General features: G+C 40.5%; 1 protein-coding gene across 1 annotated transcript in view; it reads right to left on the bottom strand.

The window, feature by feature from the left end:
* Positions 1–16785, bottom strand: part of LOC101982168 (NXPE family member 4) — a 260581-nt gene that overhangs the window by 20705 nt on the left and 223091 nt on the right. The window contains exon 4 of the mRNA XM_005347270.3: positions 1323–1447. The gene's annotated coding sequence lies outside the window, so the exon portion shown is untranslated. The remainder of the gene's footprint in view (positions 1–1322; positions 1448–16785) is intronic.

The following is a 16785-nucleotide window of genomic DNA, read 5'->3' as shown; positions in this document are numbered from 1 at the left end:
GGGGAGAGGAGTGGGGGGAGGGGGAGAGGAGTGGGAAGAGGGGGAGGGAAATGGGAGGCTGGGAGGAGGCGGAAATTTTTTTTCTCAATTAAAAAAAAAGAAAAAAAGTTGTAGAAAGGTGAACATACAAACTATTGAAAATCAAAGACAAAGAGGCAATTCCCAAAGACAACCAGATAAGAAGGTCAAATTAGTTATAACAAGGATTATGACAGACTGCGAGGAACCATGCTAACAGACACAATTCTTACAAAACTTAAAAAAAAAAACACTGAGATTCAGACCCTTAGCAATATGACTTTTAAAATTGCTAATAATATTTTAAAAATTGAGTAATAATGTTTCCTGATGTGGCAGTGATTTCTTATTAATAAAGAAACTGCCTAGACCCATTTGATAGGCCAACCCTTAGGTAGGCGGAGAAAACAGAACAGAATGCTGGAAGAAAGAAGCTGAGTCAGGGAGTCGCCATGATTCTCCCACTCCAGACAGACGCAGGTTAAGATCTTCCCTGGTCATCCACCTTGTGGGCTACACACATTATTAGAAATGGGCTAGTCCAGGTGCGAGAGTTAGCCAAGAAAAGGCTAGATATAATGGGCCAAGCGGTGTTTAAAAGAATACAGTTTCCGTGTAATTATTTTGGGGTAAAGCTAGCTGTGCGGGCTGCTGGGTGCTGGGGACACAGCCCCTCCGCTGCTTGTATTACTACAGTTTCCTTATATTTTTGGTTGTGAGTCTTGCCTTTAACAGCTGAGCCATCTTTCCAGCCCAAAATGTTTTCTTTTTAAGATACGCAAAGACATAATTCTTTACCAGGAGTTCTTTATCATGGAGGAATATGAAACCAGCAGTCAACTTAATTCTGTACAAAGAAATGTGATTATGGAAATGAAGTAGAATTGACCGCCCTGCACTTTCAATTCCTCCACAAGATAAACAGTTTTATCCAGCAAATATGGCGGATGCTGCCCAGTGCACCGAACACATATGAAAGTCAAATGCATAACAGCAAAGGCCCAGAGAATGCAACAGGGCCAGTCAAGAAAACTATCTTGAAAACCTTATGTCACCTAGGAAGTAGCATATTATTTAAATGCTCACTAATCAAGAAAAATATTGTACTTGTCTCTTGCCAAGTGATGTTCTGTGTTGCCAACAACAAAGTCTTCCACAGATGCACCCTCTAGACCTTGGACCAGATCCTTCCCGGAGTTACCCATGAAGCTTTTTGTACTTGTGGTCTACGAGAGTTCTGTGACTCATTCAATGAGGTCACATCGTGGCATCAACCAGGTATGAGCTGACCACATTCCACTTACCACACTGCAGTGCACCCGATGACATTCAGCAAGGACACCCACTTCAGAACCATGCCCTAGAAGCTCCAGATGCTGTGGATTTCTGTTGGTTCCTCACCTAACTGTCAACTGCCACGTCTTCTCACCTGTCAGGAAATACAAGAATCAGGTGTGAGTCACAGGTTCATTAAAAAAAACCAAACAAACCCAGAACCACAGGCTGGCAGGTCACCTTGGAACAGCTCCAGCACCTTCCTGAAGTTGTGTCTCTGAGGTGGCAGATGGCAGTATTACACCGTGCTCTTTCAAAGGAAATGGTATCTTTCTTAGGGCCGAGAACAGAACTGAGCTGAACAGAAGCTGCCTCCCATGATGACCAGCTGTGTGGCTGCATATGTAAAGTGTTATGTGGTAGACAATGTGTTCTTTATGCCTGATGCTTTCGTGACTGTGGCATGCAGGACTGTTGGCATACATATGCTGGGTTCTCATAGCTCTTTCTTGGTCAGCAGCCAAGGTTCAGGTGCCACCGATGTTCAGTACGCCTGTGTTCATCTGCTTTGCTTTTTTATGTCCTTTATAAGCAGAGGAGGCTGGAAGTGATGTGCTGAGTATAGTATATATAGTATACTTAGCAGCTTTCTAGTCTCTTCTAATGGATGTCAGGCTGCCTTTCCATGGCCCTAGGCAGCCAGTGTCTAGCTGTACTCTCTGAGTCTGGGACCGGATACATCAGCAATGATCCTGGGCATGGGTTTACAAAGACAGAATCTTCCTGATCAATGGCAACTACGCAATGATCAGATTTAGTTTTCACGTACAGATTGGATTTTTCAGAAGATGGATTTCCTCCCACACTGCCCTCTCCGCCCTGCCCTCTGCACCCTGCCCTGCCTCTCCCTCCATGCCCCGCCCTGCCCTCCTTGCCCTCCCTACCTTGCTCCTCCTTCCATGCCCTGCCCTGCTCTCCCTAACCTCCCTGCCCTGCTTCCCCCTAGCTTGCCTCCTTTCCTTTCTGTCTTCTACCAATTTCTCTCTTTTCTTTTTGCTTTGATTCAATGTTAGGGATTAAGCACAGAGCCTTGTACATGCTGGGCAAGTGGTCTATTTGTTTTCATACAATGCTGCATTGCTTACGTTGGCTTTGAATTAACTCTCTATATAGTCCAGGCTCACTTTGATTTTGTGATCCTCTGGCCTCAGTCTCCTAAGTACTTGAGATTATAGTCCTGCACCATGAAGCCAGGTTCTGTCTCTTCTGAAATGTTGAAATGTGATGTAACCCAGAACCTTCATTCTTTTCCAGTACCTGAAGCAGAGAATCATGCTTCTTAAAAAGTGGTGTGGGCTATTTATGTCTTCAGGAGTGTGACTTTCTCTATAAATTCTTATCTGCAATCAGCCATCCATGAGTAAGTGAAGCACTTGGATTTTGCAGATCAAGTGATAATTATCTCCAAATCAAGGAAAACTATGCTTGGGTCATATTCATAAATTCCAGATTACAAGACTAGTGCCGTGTCCACAGAGGGACTGCGAATTCTGCAGATCAAACTGAAGAGGGTCATCCAGACTGCAAACCTGATGTACAACTCTGGGCCCTAAAGTGGAAGTTCTGAAATATTCCACTCCAGGATCTCTACAAACATCAGGATAAGAAAACAAATCCAGGGACCAGAGAGATGGTCCAGTGGTTAAGAGCACTGGCTGTTCTTCTAGAGAAGCCGGGTTCAATTCCCAGCACCCACCTGATTGCTTATATCCGTTTTTAACTCCAGCCTGGGGGATCTGATGCTTCTGGCCTCATGGGCATTGCATTTACATAGTGCCCAGACATACCAGCAAAACACCCATATACATAAAATATGAAGGTTAAAGGGAAGGTAGCAAAGAAGGAAGGAGGGAAGGAAAGAAGGAAGGAAGGAAGGAACTAGAATAACTGGGGAAAACAAACCAGATAAAAGTAAGTTTAAACAGAGATTGGGTTCATTTATGTGCAGCCTTTCACATCCACTGGTTCTCTCACTGTGAGTTCAACTAACCAATGATAAAAAGTTTTTATTTATCACATACAGACACTTTTTTCTTGTGTTAGTCTTTAACTAAAAGAATAGAACAGCTGTATTAATACCTTCCTGTTGCAGGAATCTCAGAGCATCATGCTCCAAAGTAACTCATGCAAAAAAGTTTATTTTAGTTAGGGATTCAGAGGCCTAAAAGGCCATTGTAGGAGGAAGGAATGGCGGCATACCACAGACATGACGTCAGCAGTGGAAAGTTGAGAGAAAACAACCCCAAGTGTGAAGTCGAGAGAGAGCTCAAAGCCATCACCAAGTGAGTCACTTCCTCTCGCCAGGCTGCGTCTTTTCAACCTCCCCAATCGGTGTTGCCAACTGCAGACCAAGTGTTCAAATATCTGAGCCCATGAGCACATTCTTATTCAAACCACTGCAACACTTATTTTCCTTACAAATCCTTAGTGGGAACAACTAATATTACTTTTGAAAAGAAGAAATGATAACAATGCATTATGGAGATTAAATGAAATAATAAAAATAAAAATGTTCAAGTAGCCCGGTAGAAAGAAGAAAAAGACACAGCCAAGGGAAGGAAATGAAGCTCAGGAAGTGACTTTTCAGGTATCAAATATCAATCCAAAAATAGGAATAGCAGAATAGCAGTGACCTGAGATCTGAGTGTCTAAATCCACAAAGGGACAAACTTGTCCTTGAAAAATCCAGATCAAACATATTTTAGAATGAAGAAGTAACAAGAAAATGGATGCTTCTATTCAAAAGAACCTTGTGGAAATTGATTTGAATTAGAGCTGTCAATATAGGCTCTTGTCTTCAAAATAGATCCACAGACTTATATTTGTACCTATACAAGTGTCTGTACACAGATGCATCCTGAAGCTCTGACTCTAAGTTGCTTTACAATAATAATAATAATAATAAGTTCCCAGACCTTGATTTGCAAACTCTCAATAAAGAAAATCAGAGTTCCTAGGAGAAGCATTTGATTGATTCCAGGACTTTGAAATGAGACATAATAGCCTGGGACACTACACAAGACTTAGGTGTTACTTAAAACAAACAAACAAACAAACAAATGCAACAGCAACAACAACAACAACAAAACAAGAACCAGAGGTCAGGCGAAAATGGTATAAAAACCTAAGCTGGGAGAATCCCAACTTCAAAAGCTGAAACAGTACAAGTCACCAAGGGTGGGGTCATTTGGTTTTAGGAACAGCCAAAATAATTTTTAAAACCTGTCAGCTGGATCTGAGGAAAATAAACAAATACACTGTAAGTGAGAAAGATGAAATAGCTGTCACCTGCAGATGAATTCCAAGTGGCTGTAAGAATAAAGACAATGCAGAATGGCAGGGTAGTAGAGTTGCTGTGGTTAAGATCTGAGGACTCTGGGGCTGGTTCAGCAGTTAGGTGCATGCACCACACTTGAAGAGGATCCAAGTTTGGCTCTCAGAACCCATGTTGAGTGGTTCAAATCTGCCGGTAACTCCAGCTCTGGGAAACCCAATACCCTTTTCTAGCTTCCATGGGCATTTGCACTCCTATGCACACATCCACACACAGGCACATATAGAGGCACATGCTTGAGAAAGAAAATCTTTAAAAGAAGTTGTTATGGTCTGTCCTGTCTCTTTAAGAGACAAGCCACACCCACGCTCTCCCCCATCCACTGAGGCAGGAAGATCTTCTTCCTTCTTGCTTGCAGCCTAAGTTTCTTCCTCTTTTCTGTCTCCCTCTCGAAGAGGCAGCTTCCATTCTCACCCCCTCTCTCTCTCTCTCTCTCTCTTTCCCCCTTTTTCTCTATGCCTCTCTTCTCTTCTCCCCTTCTCCCTTTCCCCTCCATAACCCACTAAATAAATAACCTCACTCTTCATGGCATGCCTACCAGCTGTCTCTCACCCGCTGCATGGCTTGCTGCCTGGGATGGGACCAACTACCTTTGAAGACCTGTGGCATGGTCTCATGCACTGTCCCTGCCTGGGACTGGCAGTTCTGGGGCCCACTGCCTGTCCCTGCTTGGGGACCCGTGGTGTGGTCTCTTTGACCCACTGCCTGCTGCAGCCACTGGGGATCTGCAGCATTTTTAATTTTTTCATTACATTGGTGCCATGAGATTCGGGAGGCTCTCCCACCCTGAGCCCCTCTCATGGGGTTGGGATCTGGAACCAGATAAATTTTCCCCACAACAATCACGTGTTCCATATGCCTGAATGTGATTTCTATAGTGTGATTTCTACACACACCACTGGCTTCAGTTGGTGAGTTTCCCCCATTATGGTCAGCTTAACCGTTTCCCTGAACTCGAGGAATTGACTGGTGAGCTCTCAGAAATCCTCTGGTGTTCCTAGAAGCAGTGGGATAGCCCCCAATGATGAACAGTTGAGCCCTTTGCTGACTGAGCCCATCACTGACATTCATCTCTGGATTGCTCCCCTGAGCTGAAATCCTCACCAGACTGACCCAGGGTCAGTCCTCCTACACTAGCACTGCACACTCTATGTGATGCCTTCAACTGGAGGCCCAGGGTCCCACAGTTTCTCTTTCTGTTTTTCTCCCTGCCAGACCATAGCACCCAACCCAGGGTCAGGGGATGCCTTCCCACTGGTCCTGCAGTGTTCACACTGATATACACCCTGCCTATAGGGTGTCTTGTTATACATCTTGTTATAGGCTTTGTGGTGTTGCCATTTTTCACAGGTTTTCATGGTTTCAGCTATGGGTAGCAAGCCATCCATGTCCATCCCCCACACCTGGGGTGGATGCCTTTTAGAGGCCCTGAAAGCACGGGCCTTAATGCCTTACTTCTTCAGCTCCTACCCTCACTCCACCAATGTCCAGCCGGCTCCACTTTCATGGGAGCTTTCTAACTACTTTCAGTGCACAGGCAAATGGAAAGTTTCTTCAAACTGTCCCTGTCACTGCTACTGCTGCCAACAAGATTGGTCAGATCCATGAGGCATCTGTTTTCAATTCCAGCCTTTTGCTCCCCTCTGCGGCTTGTGGCATGGCAGCTTAGCCACCGGTTGGATCATGCCTCTAGGTCTCTCTTATTATTAGCTTAAAATCCCTGCAGCTCAAGAATTTTGACTTTTCTGAAATACAACATGTGACCACTGCCATTTTCACTGAGTTCAGGTGACTTCACCACCATCTTAACTGAGGTTAGGTGACTTCACCACCATCTTAACTGATAGCCAGGTCAGGTGACTAAGTCCTGCCATCTTTACTAAAGTATACCCTGCCTGGTCCCCCATTTTGCTTACATTTTTGTCTCTAAATTCCTCTTGTTGACTCTGTTACATGTGTGTTTTGTGCAGTGGCATGCCTTTGGTAGGGCCCTCCAAGAGCATCCACTTTGCCCAATTCCTGTTCACTCTGTGTGTATGTTCATACATGTAACTTAAATGTACCTATGTTTACTGTTAAATGTTATAATTGTCTGTTTATTGTATCTCATTCCAGACTACGAAACAATAAGTTTCATCTTTTAAACTGGTATGTACTTTTAAGCCTCTTACAACAAAACGGTATATTTAATCCAACCCTGATTTAAAATATATTAAACTGTTCTATACTATTGTCAGTTCTTCCATTAACCTATTGCAAGCAGTTTTTTCTTCTTTCTGTCTTTTTACGAGTCAAGCTCACCACCCAGCTCTCCAGGCAGATTCTATACTGTAGTTTTATCTGATAAACAGCCCTCAACTGCTCAGAGATCTGGGGAATATGACATTTAAATATTTAATTATTAAAAACTTTTCATAACAAAAAAAGACAGGTTGGCTCCTAGCAGCAGCACTCTACTTCCTCCAAAGAAGACAAAAGACAAATGGGCACAGAACAATGTCCATCAGCAATTCCCTTCAACTGCCTTTCATCTAAACAAGATCTCTAGACATGGACAGAAACACTGGAATTGACAGCCTAGCTGCTCAGGTCAAGGTAGGCTTGTCTTCTTACAGATTTATTAGCCCATAGGATCTTCTGGAGCCTGGAAGGCCCTGCACTAAATAGCAAAAGCCAAATATGACCTTCAGCAGCCATGGAGAACTCTGAGAAGTAGCTCTAGGTGCCAACCAAGTAAGTTCTCTGCTGTTTTTTAATCAGTAACTCAAGTAAAATTTTATCCTTCCCAAAGATCTCTGATGCAGTTTGACAGTTGAGAGGTTTTGTTAGTTTAAAAGGTCAACTTCATCAAACGAATTTCAGTAAATTACAAATACAAGACCTGCAAGTTATAAAGGTGTGAGAACAAGTACAAGTTATCAAATTTCTCTGTCATGCTGCCTTCCATAGTCTTAAAAATACTTTTTTTTTTTTTTGGTTTTTCGAGGCAGGGTTTCTCTGTGGCTTTGGAGCCTGTCTTGGAACTAGCTCTGTAGACTAGGCTGGCCTTGAACTCACAGAGATCCGCCTGCCTCTGCCTCCCGAGTGCTGGGATTAAAGGCGTGCGCCACCACCGCCCGGCTTAAAAATACTTTTAATTGTGCAAAAAATATCTGTCACAGTCATTCTGACATAAATATGCTACTGTTTATATAATGTATAAGTCTAAAACTTCTGTTTTCACAAACCCAAAGAATTCTTGTGAGTTCCAGGGAGCCGAATTGAAAGATCCATCTTACACAGGTATAAGAGACACCAGAATTTCCATACAACAAACACTGGACAGGAACAAACAGACCAGCTATGGCAGGATATGACCAGTACCCAGCCTTCTCAGGTTCCCTGCAAAGAAGATGCCCACAAATAAGCAGGAAAAAGTCTTGACAATCCATGGCTCCAATTCCTTTAATCTGTGGTGCCTCACCTCCTGCCTTTTTATTATAAAAAAAGAGATGGGAATGTAATGGTCTGTCTGTCTCCTTAAGAGACAAGCAACAACTACTCCTTTCATCCGCTGAGGCAGGCTGAGCTTCAGTTTCCAGCCTGAGTTCCTTCCCTTTCTGTCTCTCTCAAAGAGGCAGCTTCCATCTTCCCCTTCTCTCTCTCTCTCTCTCTCTCTCTCTCTCTCTCTCTCTCTCTCTCTCTGCCTTTCTGCTCTCTGCTTTCCTTCCTTCTTCATAACCCACTAAATAAATATCCAACCTCTGCATGGCGTGCCTATCCCTGTGTCTCTGTCTCTCGCCCGCCACCATGTGGCTCCCTGCTCAGGACCAGCTGCCTTCAGAGACTTGTGGCATGGTCTCATGGTATGCCCATCTCTCTGTCTTTCCTCATGGCCTGCTGAAGCTACTTGGGGAACTGTAACCATCTCTGCCTGGGACTGGCTGTTCTCAGGACCCACTGTTCACTGTCTGCTGCCACATGGCCCACTGCTGCAGCTCAAGGACCTGAGCCAATCCCTGCCTAGGACTGGCTGCCCCACTTGGGGACCTACAGCATTTCTGCCTCTGCAGCTGCCAGGGATCTGAAGATCCACAGCATTTTTTATTAATCCATTACAGAAGTGATCATGATGAATCCTAAAATTAGTGAGCCAAAGTTTGAGAATACAGAACAACATCTCTCTACCAACATGTTTTTGATTTTTAAGATGGAAAAATAAAATTTTACAGTGGAGAAAATCAACAGATCTTCTCATGGCTAACTGATCAAGGCTAACTTCATCAGTACTAGGACATATCTAGTTTCATGCATGCTGAAATGAGAAGGGTACACTACTTCTGTGATATTCTTTAGAAAAATATATTGCCTCAGTGTGCTCAGGGGGATTTGAGGTAGAATAAATTTGAGATGCATTTTTACAAAACAGCTGCTGGCATCTTCCAAAATGTATGAGTAATTACTAATATGCCTCACCCCTAACAATTTTATTACATTTATTTTATAGGGATATGGGTATGTACATGGTGTGCCTATATTGGTTAGAGGAAAACTTGCAAGAGTAAGTTCTCTCCTTCCACCATGGATAGCAAACTCAGGTCATCTGGCCTGGTGGCAAGCACCTTTGCCCATTGATCCATCTTATGGGCCATCTTCCAAAACATATTATCATGAAAAATAATCATGACAAGTGACTGTCACAGAAAAAAGAGGGGAAGGAAACATAACAACTATTAATAAATGTAATGTGCAATCAAAGATTGGTTTTGAAGATTTTAAAGAGACATTGGTAGGAAAAAAAGCTTATGAAATCCAAATTTAGTTGATAGCCACTAATACATTAATATTATTTTCTTGATTTTAGACATTGTAGTACAGATGGGCATATAGTTGCTACTTCTGTCCAAAACCATATGATGTGTGAGAGTTCTATTTACTAACTTGTCAGATTTTCTGGAATTCTTAAACCATGCAATCATTTGGATGGTGAATGTCCCCAAGACACATCTGTTAAAGGTTTGGTCCCCAAAATGGTGTGACTAGTAATTGATAAAAGCCCTTGAGTGTTAGAAGGAGGGAACGAGCTGCTTGTTGGGTCCCAGCTGCCCAGCTAGGTTAGACCTGAAGTAATCACACAGAAACTGTATTAATTAAATCACTGCTTGGATCATTAGCTCTAGCTTCTTATTGGCTAACTCTTACATATTAATTTAACCCATTTCTATTAATCTGTGTATCACCATGAGGTTGTGGCCTACCAGCAAAGTTTCAGCACATCTATCTCTGGTGGCGGTTCTATGGTTCCACCCTTCTTTTTCCCATGCTATAAGCCAAGTCAGTTCATTATTCATTAACCAGTAAAAGCAACACACAGATAGAAGGACCTCTCACACCACTTGAGAGGGGGAGTCTTGGGTTATTATTGTTGTGACAAAAAATAATAACTTTAACATCTATTTCGGGCAAAGGAAATGGTTCAGTGGTTAAGATATTTGTCATACAAATATCAAAACTACAGTTCAAATCCTCAGGACCCATGTAAATGCTGGGTGGGTGTGGTGGCACATCTGTAACTTCAGGCTTAGAAAGCAGACACGGAATCTTTAGAGCAAGCTGCCTAGTCAAAGTAGCCATATCAGTGGGCTCTGGATTTGACTGAGAGACTCTGCCATAGTGAATAAGCTGGGCAAGCAACTGAGAAATATTACAGACAACCTTGGTGGTCGAATGTGTGCTCTCACACAAATGTGCTGTCATGCATGCCTGCATTAAAAGAAAGAAAGAATAAAAATGAAAATATTTACTTGTGTTCATGGTTTCAGTCCAAGATTGGTTGGTTCCATTGATGTGAGAGCAAGGATGAGAGAGAGCATCATAAAAGCAAGATGGTGCAGTAGGGGAACCTGTTTACCTCATGGTGGCCAGGAGACAGAAAGAAAGATGAGAGAAGGGGGTCAGGGCATACCTTTAAAACCATGTCTTTCTTTCCTACTTGCTCTAAATATTCTCTGCTTCCTCATCGACCCCACTTTCTAATAAGGTCCAATCCACAGATGAAGGTAGAGCCATCATGATCCAATCACTTTCCCAAAGGCCACCATCTGACACAAGCATTTAATCCATGAGCTTTGTATTCAAATAATAACAGGCCTTCTAGGTCTGTGGAACATTGGAGGAACACTATTTAAGGAAACTGAGACCCCAGTCTCTTCTTGTTTTTTTTTTTTTATTGGTTTGCTTGCTGACCATAAGATGAGTGATTCATCATGTCACATGCTCTGCTGCTGCCACCTTGTCGCCAACCAGAGGCCAAAAGCAACAGATTCCTCTGATCGTTGAGTAGAATCTCCTAACCATTGGTCCAAAGGAACCTTTTTTTTTGTAAGCTAATTGTCTCAGATATTTTTCAATAGTGACAGAAAGCCAGTTAATATAGTCATTTGAATGTTAAAATGTGTAAGACCTTATCAAATGAAAAAAAAAATAACTCTCCACAAAGTGATTCAAGTTGTCACGTCCTTTACCAAATAGTCCACAAACATCCCACCATTTCCACACACACACTGGTGTTGCCATCTGCATCACTTCAAATTCCCACTGATTTGTGGATATGATCCCATGAGTCTATCTGTGTATATAATACTATGACTTTAACTTTAAGCTTTTCATTCTGCTTTGATAAGTAATGGAGCCCTGGTTTTTGGGCTCCTCCACTGATGCAGTAAGCCAAATCAAACTGAATTAACAAAACCAGATTTAATAAACAGCGCAAGGCAACTCCTGGGTGACTGTCAAAAGGCAGGAGAGACATCAGCAGGCAAGTCTTGTGACCAGGTCTTAAATAGCCTGTAGGCATAGTCATTAGCTGCTCTGTGGGGGAGGAGCTGTCCCTTGGAGGGCTTTCTGAGGGGTGGGGTCTGGAATGGGAGGGTTGAGACTAGAGCAGATATTTCCAACATGTTTTATCTATATTCTGTTTTCTGTCAATAAGTATCACACAACTGAGATTTATTTCATTACTTTTAAAGCATAACACTTTCTTTTCAGTATTGGGAGTTAAACCCAGGCCCTCATAAATGTTAAACAAGCATTCTACCATTGAACTATATCCTCAGAGGGAAAAACTAGTAGAGGAGTCTTCATCTGGAAGTCAATTAGGGAGCTAGAAGTTTAGATTAAATAGCTCTGCAAGAATCCATGCGAGGAGAGTTGAGAAAATATGAAAGGCTAGCTAAAAGGTATGGAATAGAGGAATAAAAAAAAAACAATCTATATCTACTTATATATACTTTAAAAAGATTATTTATATTTTTGGTATATGACTGTTTGCTTACATGTATGTATGTGCGCTTTGTGTGTACAGTACCTGCCGAGGCCAGAAGAGGGCATTGTTTCTGTTTGAACTGGGGTTACAGATACTAGTAAATCACGATGTGAAAGCTGAGAATTAAACCCAGGTCCTCTACAAGAGCTTTTAATAGCAAACCCATCTCCCCAGCCCTCAATATCTATATTAGTGGAAATCCCGGCTTAGTAAGGGGAATAAAACCTCAAAGAAATAAAAAGAATAATTCATTATTTTAAGTATACATGAAGGTGGAAAGTAGCTTGCATGCTAAGTCACAAAGGAAATCTGGACAACTTGCAAATTCCTTATTCAAATGTAAATAAAAGTAAAAATGCAAAATATTTGACAATGAATAATGATGAAAGCAATTATATTGATCCTTGTCCATGCCACTAGGTTATAGTCAGAAAGAAATACATATATGTAAATGCTGTTATTAAGTAGCAATGAGAAAAAGAATAAATGGCAGCGCATATACTAAAATGGGAATGAGACAAGATTTACATGGCCTTCCTGCAAGAAAAAAGACTAAATAAAACTTGTTACCCAAGTCAAGGCTAAAAACAACACAGTGAACCCAAAAAGAGTGAAAATGAAGGGGTTGTGAATAGGACAAGATGGTAATTACAGGCAAAATAATAAGAAACACTAATAAAAATATATAGCTCAATAAAACAATAAAAAATAAGAAGGAACAATAAATATGGTCAATAGAATACAAACTGATTCTTGGAGAAAAATAAATAAAGTGAGGAATATTTTCAAGTAAAATTAAAAGTCAAATTATTATCCAAGTAATTGGGGTGTAAAGAAGGGTCTGCCATGCAGGATAGCACAAGATTTCTTTCTCAGTCATGAGAGAAATTTGGAATATCTTTATGTCAACCATTTTCAAAGTCTGACAAGGAGGATTTATTTTTGAGACATATTCACTGCAACATTGATTGGAGGAAAAATAAAAAGGACCAATTTTTTTTTTTTAAAAATCAACAACAGTTAATTATTCTGTGCATGTTGAGCTCCTTCCAGAGTGCAGCCACAGAAAAAGAGAGTGTGTAACTTCTACAGTTGACAGATGACCAAGTCTGGCATAGCAGGAGAGGGAAAGAAAGATGTGGGTGGGAGACAGCTAAAGGGAAGTAGGGGGAGGGCCTCTCATCCAGGAGCTATGAAGTCTCTTTTCATAATGTGTTAAGGCTTTTTAATTTTAATATTATTTATATATATCATTTTTTTCTGTCTGTTTTCCTCACTGGTCTTTGTATGTATATTATGGATTCCAGGCTAGTGTTCTTATGGGATTCCTGAGTGTGCATACAAGTGGATCTCTGTGTCTGTATCCATTTCTTGTGCCTTTTCTTAGTTCCCCTTCCTTCTGTTGGATTGTTTTGCCCTATTCCAATGTGTTAGCTTTTGTTTATCTTATTTTATTATTATCCTTTAGAAACTTATTTGTTATTTCATATCAGTCACAGGAAAAATACATCACGAGGAAATTTCAATACTGAACATCTATGCCCCTAATACAAGGACACCCTCATATGTAAAAGAAACACTTCTAAAGCTTAAATCATACACTAAACCCCACACATTAATAGTGGGAGACTTCAACACTCCCCTCTCACCATTGGACAGGCCAGTCATATAAAAAATGAACAGAGAAATAAGAGAACTAACAAATGTTATGACTCAAATGGACTTAAGAGACATCTATAGAATATTCCATCCAACAGAAAAGAATATACTTTCTTCTTAGCACCTCAGGGAACCTTCTAAAAAACTGACCACATACTTGGTAACAAAACAAACCTCAACAAATACAAAAAATTGGAATAACTCAATGTACCTTATCAGATCACCATGATATAAAACTAGATGTCAAAAGCAATACTAATTCCAGAAAACCCACCAGCACATGGAAATGAAACAGTTCTCACCTGAATCATCAATGGGTCAAGGAAGAAATAAAGGGAGAAATTAAAGACTTCCAAATATTTAATGTTAATGTCCACACAACATACCCAAATTTATGGGACACAATGAAAGCAGTGTTAAAAGGAAAGTTCATAGCACTAAGTGCCTATATAAAGAAGCTGGAAAAATCCCACACTAGTGAATTAACAGAACATTTGAAAACTTTAGAACAAAAAGAAGCAAACTCACCTAAGAGAACTAGACAGCAGGAAATAATCAGAGTGAGTGCTGAAATCAACAAAATAGAAACAAAGAAAACAATACGAAGAATGAGACAAAGAGTTGGTTCTTCAAGGAAATCAACAAAATAGACAAACCTTTATCCAAACTAATCAAAAGGCAGAGAGAGAATATCCAAATTAACAACATCAGAAATGAATAGGGGGACATAGCAACAGACATGGTGGAAATACAGAGAATCATCGGGTCATATTTTGAAAACCTGTAATCCAGAAAATTGGAAAACTTAAAGGAAATGAACAATTTTCTGGATAAATATCACGTATCAAAATCAAGACAAGGTAAGCAAATTAAAAAGACCTATAACTCCTGAAGCTGAAGAAAAAGGAACAGTCATCAAAAGTCTCCCAACCAAAAAACAGCCCAGAACCAGATGATTTCAGCTCAGAATACTACAAGACTTTCAAAAATGAACTAATACCAACATTCCTCAAATTATTCTACACAGTAGAAACAGAAGGAACATTGACAAACTCTTTTTATGAGGCTACAATTACCCTGATACCCAAATCACAGAAAGAATTTACTAAGAGAATTACAGACCAGTCTCACTCATGAACATTGATGCAAAAATACTAAATAAAATACTGGTAAATCGATTCCAAGAACATATCAGAACCATCATCCACCATGATCAAGTTGGCTTCATCCCACAGATGCAGGGATGGTTCAATAGGAAAATTTGTCACCGTAATCCTCCATATAAACAAGCTGAAAAATAAAAACTACATGATCATCTCATTAGATGCCGAAAAAACTTTTGACAAAATAAAACATCCCTTCATGATAAAGATCTTGGAGAGAGCAGAGATACAAGGTACATATCTAAACATAATAAAGGCAATATACAGCAAGCCAACAGCCAACATCAAACTAAATGGAGAGAAACTCCCAGCGATTCCAATGAAATCAGGAACAAGATTGTCCACTCTCTTTATATCTATTCAATATAGTTCTTGAGGTCCTAGCTAGAGCAATAAGACAACAAAAGGAGATCAAGGGGATACAAATTGGAAAAGAAGAAGTCAAACTCTCACTGTTTGCTGATGATATGCTAGTTTACATAAGCAATCCCAAAAATTCTACCAGGAAACTTCTACAACTCATAAACACTTTCAGCAATGTAGCAGAATGCAAGATTAACTAAAAAAAAAAAATCAGTAACCCTCCTGTACACAGATGATAAAAGGGCTGGGGAAGAAATCAGAGAATCAACACCCTTCACAATAGCCACAAAATATCTTGGAGTAACTCTAACCAAACAAGTGGAAGACTTGTATGACAAAAACTTTAAATCTTTGAAGAAAGAAATTGAAGAAAACACCAGAGAGTAGAAAGATCTCCCATGCTCTTGGGTAGGTAGAATTAATATAGTAAAAATGACAATCCTATCAAATGCAATCTACAGATTCAATGCATTGCCCAGCAAAATCCCAGCAAAATTCTTCAAAGAACTCAAAAGAATGGTATTCAACTTCATATGGAAAAGCAAGAAACCCAGGATAGCCAAAACAATTCTGTACAATAAAAGAACTTCAGGAGGCAACACAATCCCTGACTTCAAACTCTACTAAAGAGCTACAGTACTGAAAACAGCCTGGTATTGACATGAGAACAGACAGAAGGACCAATGGAACTGAATAGAAGACCCGGATATCAATCCACACATCTTCAAGCATATAATTTTTGACAAAGAAGCAAAAAATATCAAATGGAAAAAAGAAAGCGTATTTAACAAGTGGTGCTAGCATACATGAATATCAATATGTAGAAGAATGAAAAAAGACCCATATCTATCACCATGCACAAAACTCAAGTCCAAATGGATCAAAGACTTCAACATAAAGCCATCCACACTGAACCTTATAGAAGAGAAAGTGGGAAGTATACTTGAACACATTGGCACAGGAGACCACTTCCTAAATATAACCCTGGTAGCACAGACACTGAGAAAAACAATTAATAAATGGGACCTCCTGAAACTGAAAAGCTTCTGTAAAGCAAAGGACACAGCCAACAAGACAAAATGACAGCCTACAGAATGGGAAAAGATCTTCATCACCCCACATCAGACAGAGGTCTGATCTCCAGAATATACAAAGAACTCAAGAAATTGAACACCAAAAGAACACATAATCCAACAAAAAAAATGGAGTACAGACCTAAACAGAGAACTCAACAGAGGAATATAAAATGGCTGAAAGACACTTAAAGAAATGTTCAACATCCTTAGTCATCAGAGAAATGCAAATCAAAACAACTCTGAGATTCCATCTTACACCTGTAAGAATGGCCAAAATAAAAAACACTGATGACAACTTATGCTAGAGAGGTTGTGGGGTAAAGGGAACACTTCTGCATTGCTGGTGGGAATGTAAACTGGTACAACCCCTTTGGATGTCGGTGTGGTGATTTCTCAGAAAATTAGAAAACAACTTTCCTCAAGACTCTGTAATACCACTTTTGGGTATATCCAAAGGATGCTTAATTGTGCCACAAGGACACGTGTTCAACTATGTTCATAGCAGCTTTGTTTGTCATAGCCAGAACCTGGAAA

This window comes from Microtus ochrogaster, chromosome 5 (genome assembly GCF_000317375.1).
Source record: "Microtus ochrogaster isolate Prairie Vole_2 chromosome 5, MicOch1.0, whole genome shotgun sequence".
Taxonomy (NCBI): Eukaryota; Metazoa; Chordata; class Mammalia; order Rodentia; family Cricetidae; genus Microtus; species Microtus ochrogaster.
The sequence above is the reverse complement of the archived record's forward strand: the minus strand, read 5'-3'. Positions and strand labels throughout refer to the sequence as shown.